Raw genomic sequence first — 5,833 nt, 5'->3', positions numbered from 1 at the left:
TCTGCTGCTGCTTTCATTTGTTCCTAGTCCCATTTTAGCATAAAGGGGGCGAAGCCTGCGAGCTAGTTCAGGCAGTCAACTCGAGCACCAATCATACATTAACACGTGACGCACCTCGTCCCTCTTACAACCAACCAATCACATTCTCCTAAACATGCCGCTCTATTTAAGCTGCCAGGTCTTCCTGCCTCTGCCTCGCTATGCTGCTGCTGCTGCCACTGCTGCGTTCACTTGCTATTGCTACGTTCATGTACCTGCTGCTGCCACTGCTGCGTTCACTTGCTATTGCTACGTTCATGTTCCTGCTGCTGCCACTGCTGCGTTCACTTGCTATTGCTACGTTCATGTACCTGCTGCTGCCACTGCTGCGTTCACTTGCTATTGCTACGTTCATGTACCTGCTGCTGCCACTGCTGCGTTCACTTGCTATTGCTACGTTCATGTTCCTGCTGCTGTGTTCCATGTTGCTGCTGCTCCCCTGCCCCACCACCACCCCAGCTTCCACCTGTAGGCTAGACGCCAAACTTAAACGTTATGCTGCTTCTAATAAACATACTTTTAGAAACACGTGAGTTGTCTGACTGAAATGCTAGATAATCTATAGAACACACACATTTAATAATTATAATATCAATACATTATTTATATAGCATCTGTCATGCAAGATGTATTGCTTTAGTTTACAGAGTAAGACAAGATAGGGACATAATCAAATACAATTTATAAACAAACAGAAATAGTTATATCACAGAACCATAAAACATAAACAGTGATACCACTAAAATTGCCCCAAATTAAAAAAGATAGGTCTTTAATTTATTTAAGGGGCTTAGCTTGACCCTGGTAGTGGTGAATGGATAGTTGGGGTCGGTCTGAAGGGGAGTGGCTTAGCTTGACCCTGGTAGTGGTGAATGGATAGTTGGGGTCGGTCTGAAGGGGAGTGGCTTAGCTTGACCCTGGTAGTGGTGAATGGATAGTTGGGGTCGGTCTGAAGGGGAGTGGCTTAGCTTGACCCTGTTGATGGTGAATGGATAGTTGGGGTCGGTCTGAAGGGGAGTGGCTTAGCTTGACCCTGGTAGTGGTGAATGGATAGTTGGGGTCGGTCTGAAGGGAAGGGGCTTAGCTTGACCCTGGTGGTGGTGAATGGATAGTTGGGGTCGGTCTGAAGGGAAGGGGCTTAGCTTGACCCTGGTGGTGGTGAATGGATAGTTGGGGTCGGTCTGAAGGGGAGTGGCTTAGCTTGACCCTGTTGGTGGTGAATGGATAGTTGGGGTTTGTCTGAAGGGAAGGGGCTTAGCTTGACCCTGGTGGTGGTGAATGGATAGTTGGGGTCGGTCTGAAGGGGAGTGGCTTAGCTTGACCCTGGTAGTGGTGAATGGATAGTTGGGGTCGGTCTGAAGGGGAGTGGCTTAGCTTGACCCTGTTGGTGGTGAATGGATAGTTGGGGTCGGTCTGAAGGGGAGTGGCTTAGCTTGACCCTGGTAGTGGTGAATGGATAGTTGGGGTCGGTCTGAAGGGAAGGGGCTTAGCTTGACCCTGGTGGTGGTGAATGGATAGTTGGGGTCGGTCTGAAGGGAAGGGGCTTAGCTTGACCCTGGTGGTGGTGAATGGATAGTTGGGGTCGGTCTGAAGGGGAGTGGCTTAGCTTGACCCTGTTGGTGGTGAATGGATAGTTGGGGTTTGTCTGAAGGGGAGTGGCTTAGCTTGACCCTGTTGGTGGTGAATGGATAGTTGGGGTTTGTCTGAAGGGGAGTGGCTTAGCTTGACCCTGGTGGTGGTGAATGGATGGTTGGGGTCGGTCTGAAGGGGAGTGGCTTAGCTTGACCCTGGTGGTGGTGAATGGATAGTTGGGGTCGGTCTGAAGGGGAGTGGCTTAGCTTGACCCTGGTGGTGGTGAATGGATGGTTGGGGTCGGTCTGAAGGGGAGGGGCTTAGCTTGACCCTGGTGGTGGTGAATGGATAGTTGGGGTCGGTCTGAAGGGAAGGGGCTTAGCTTGACCCTGGTGGTGGTGAATGGATAGTTGGGGTCGGTCTGAAGGGGAGTGGCTTAGCTTGACCCTGTTGGTGGTGAATGGATAGTTGGGGTTTGTCTGAAGGGGAGTGGCTTAGCTTGACCCTGGTGGTGGTGAATGGATAGTTGGGGTCGGTCTGAAGGGGAGTGGCTTAGCTTGACCCTGTTGGTGGTGAATGGATAGTTGGGGTTTGTCTGAAGGGGAGTGGCTTAGCTTGACCCTGGTGGTGGTGAATGGATGGTTGGGGTCGGTCTGAAGGGGAGTGGCTTAGCTTGACCCTGGTGGTGGTGAATGGATGGTTGGGGTCGGTCTGAAGGGGAGGGGCTTAGCTTGACCCTGGTGGTGGTGAATGGATAGTTGGGGTCGGTCTGAAGGGGAGTGGCTTAGCTTGACCCTGGTGGTGGTGAATGGATGGTTGGGGTCGGTCTGAAGGCGAGGGGCTTAGCTTGACCCTGTTGGTGGTGAATGGATAGTTGGGGTTGGTCTGAAGGGGAGTGGCTTAGCTTGACCCTGGTGGTGGTGAATGGATAGTTGGGGTCGGTCTGAAGGGGAGGGGCTTAGCTTGACCCTGTTGGTGGTGAATGGATAGTTGGGGTCGGTCTGAAGGAGAGGGGCTTAGCTTGACCCTGGTGGTGGTGAATGGATAGTTGGGGTCGGTCTGAAGGGGAGGGGCTTAGCTTGACCCTGGTGGTGGTGAATGGATAGTTGGGGTCGGTCTGAAGGGGAGTGGCTTAGCTTGACCCTGGTGGTGGTGAATGGATGGTTGGGGTTTGTCTGAAGGGGAGTGGCTTAGCTTGACCCTGGTGGTGGTGAATGGATAGTTGGGGTCGGTCTGAAGGGGAGTGGCTTAGCTTGACCCTGTTGGTGGTGAATGGATAGTTGGGGTTTGTCTGAAGGGGAGTGGCTTAGCTTGACCCTGGTGGTGGTGGTGAATGGATGGTTGGGGTCGGTCTGAAGGGGAGTGGCTTAGCTTGACCCTGGTGGTGGTGAATGGATGGTTGGGGTCGGTCTGAAGGGGAGGGGCTTAGCTTGACCCTGGTGGTGGTGAATGGATAGTTGAGGTCGGTCTGAAGGGGAGTGGCTTAGCTTGACCCTGGTGGTGGTGAATGGATGGTTGGGGTCGGTCTGAAGGGGAGGGGCTTAGCTTGACCCTGTTGGTGGTGAATGGATAGTTGGGGTCGGTCTGAAGGGGAGTGGCTTAGCTTGACCCTGTTGGTGGTGAATGGATAGTTGGGGTCGGTCTGAAGGGGAGTGGCTTAGCTTGACCCTGGTGGTGGTGAATGGATAGTTGGGGTCGGTCTGAAGGGGAGGGGCTTAGCTTGACCCTGTTGGTGGTGAATGGATAGTTGGGGTCGGTCTGAAGGAGAGGGGCTTAGCTTGACCCTGGTGGTGGTGAATGGATAGTTGGGGTCGGTCTGAAGGGGAGGGGCTTAGCTTGACCCTGGTGGTGGTGAATGGATAGTTGGGGTCGGTCTGAAGGGGAGTGGCTTAGCTTGACCCTGGTGGTGGTGAATGGATGGTTGGGGTCGGTCTGAAGGGGAGTGGCTTAGCTTGACCCTGGTGGTGGTGAATGGATGGTTGGGGGTCGGTCTGAAGGGGAGGGGCTTAGCTTGACCCTGTTGGTGGTGAATGGATAGTTGGGGTCGGTCTGAAGGGGAGTGGCTTAGCTTGACCCTGGTGGTGGTGAATGGATAGTTGGGGTCGGTCTGAAGGAGAGGGGCTTAGCTTGACCCTGGATTCAGTGGGACAGGAGGTGAAAAGGGGGGGAGGAGGCTGGTTGAACTTGCGCTGAGCTTCATAAAGCAGCCTCCCCAGATTTCTTGTGAAATACTATCAGTACTTCCAAAAGAAAGGCATTGCAGGATCTGAGTGTCCTTGTCGGGTTACACAATGAAAGGCAGTCACTGATGTGTGTAGGGGTCAGGTGCTGTAAATAATTAGAAACACTTTAAATCAATTCTGAAAGCCACCGGTAACCAGTGCAGCGATGCCAGTAGAGGGGACATATGATCCATTGTTTGTGTTTGTTAAAATCCTGGCTGCAGCATTCTGAATTAATTGAAATTTTTGAAAATGTTTTTTAGGGAGATCAGTAAAAAGAGAATCGCAGAATTTCAAGTGACTAGTTATAAAAGCATGTAGGCCTACAGTAAACAATTTTAGCAGCAGAGTTAAAAAATTGTCTGATCCTGGCGATGTTCCTTAGGTCTTATTTAGTGGTCGCTTTATTAACATTTTGGACGTTTTGAGTATTTCCATTCTGTGGTACTGTACTCAATTTAAAAGGGAAATATTGCTCTTTCTGCATTTATTTGATACTTAGCGTTACTTAAAGTTACTTTTTACATTAAAGGTCTGTTACCTTTGTTGGTGATTGGCTAATGGTTACACAAGCTGAGCTCATCGAGAAAATACAGAGAAGGGCAACGAAGCTGGTTCCAGAACTAAAGGACCTACCATATCAAGAACGACTGCAAAGTCTTAAGATCCCGAGTATGTATTAAGGAAGGGCGAGGGGAGATATGATCGAAGTTTTCAAATATCTCCACAACATCTACAAAACATCATGCCCACTACAACGGCATTATAACACCAGGATTCGTGGACACTGCCTCAAGTTGAAGAAACAGTAGGCCTACTCAAGACTGGCTATCTGCTGCAACTTTTTCAGCCTGCGTGTGGTTGACTTGTGGAATGATCTGCCAGAAAGCGTTGTCACATCCAAGACGGTTAACTGTCTCAAGTCCCGCCTCGACCACTACTGGTCAAACATCCCCTTCACTTTGGACTATGTGACTGTTGCCAGCATCCATAGTATATAAAGAACAGTGATCTACTTATTTATGAGCGACTAAAAGGCCTTAGGCCTATTACAGCCGTATCCTATTGATTGAAGCCACAACATAAAGTGGCCAAAATCTGATCAGCTCATTTTCAGATAGGTTTTTATAAATGGATCAGGACAAAAAGAGAGAGAATCTTTGTTCCTGAAACTTTCAGAGTCTCTTTCCACAGAGGGGACACATGTTGATGTAGAAGAGACATGAAGAAGAGGGGACACATGTTGATGTAGAAGAGACATGAAGAAGAGGGGACACATGTTGATGTAGAAGAGACATGAAGAAGAGGGGACACATGTTGATGTAGAAGAGACATGAAGAAGAGGGGACACATGTTGCTGTAGAAGAGACATGAAGAAGAGGGGACACATGTTGATGTAGAAGAGACATGAAGAAGAGGGGACACATGTTGATGTAGAAGAGACATGAAGAAGAGGGGACACATGTTGATGTAGAAGAGACATGAAGAAGAGGGGACACATGTTGATGTAGGAGAGACATGAAGAAGAGGGGACACGTGTTGATGTAGAAGAGACATGAAGAAGAGGGGACACATGTTGATGTAGAAGAGACATGAAGAAGAGGGGACACATGTTGATGTAGAAGAGATATGAAGAAGAGGGGACACATGTTGATGTAGAAGAGATATGAAGAAGAGGGGACACATGTTGATGTAGAAGAGACATGAAGAAGAGGATTTTGCATAATAGGTGACCTTTAAACAAAAAACCCTTTGTATGAAATCATGCAGTACTATACAACTCATCTACTGAGTATTACACAAAGTATCTTAAATTATCTTAAAAGTAATACAACTACAATATACTATATTCGATAATATTACAACCATTGAGCATAATGCATACTTTTACTTTTGATACTATAGTATAGTATATACTTTGAAGATAATACCCATGTACATTAACTCAAAATACGATCATCTATTGGTCTCACAACAGCAAATAGGATAGGGAAGCATCA

Source organism: Gymnodraco acuticeps, unplaced genomic scaffold, assembly GCF_902827175.1.
Source record: "Gymnodraco acuticeps unplaced genomic scaffold, fGymAcu1.1, whole genome shotgun sequence".
NCBI classification, from domain to species: Eukaryota; Metazoa; Chordata; class Actinopteri; order Perciformes; family Bathydraconidae; genus Gymnodraco; species Gymnodraco acuticeps.
The sequence above is the reverse complement of the archived record's forward strand: the minus strand, read 5'-3'. Positions refer to the sequence as shown.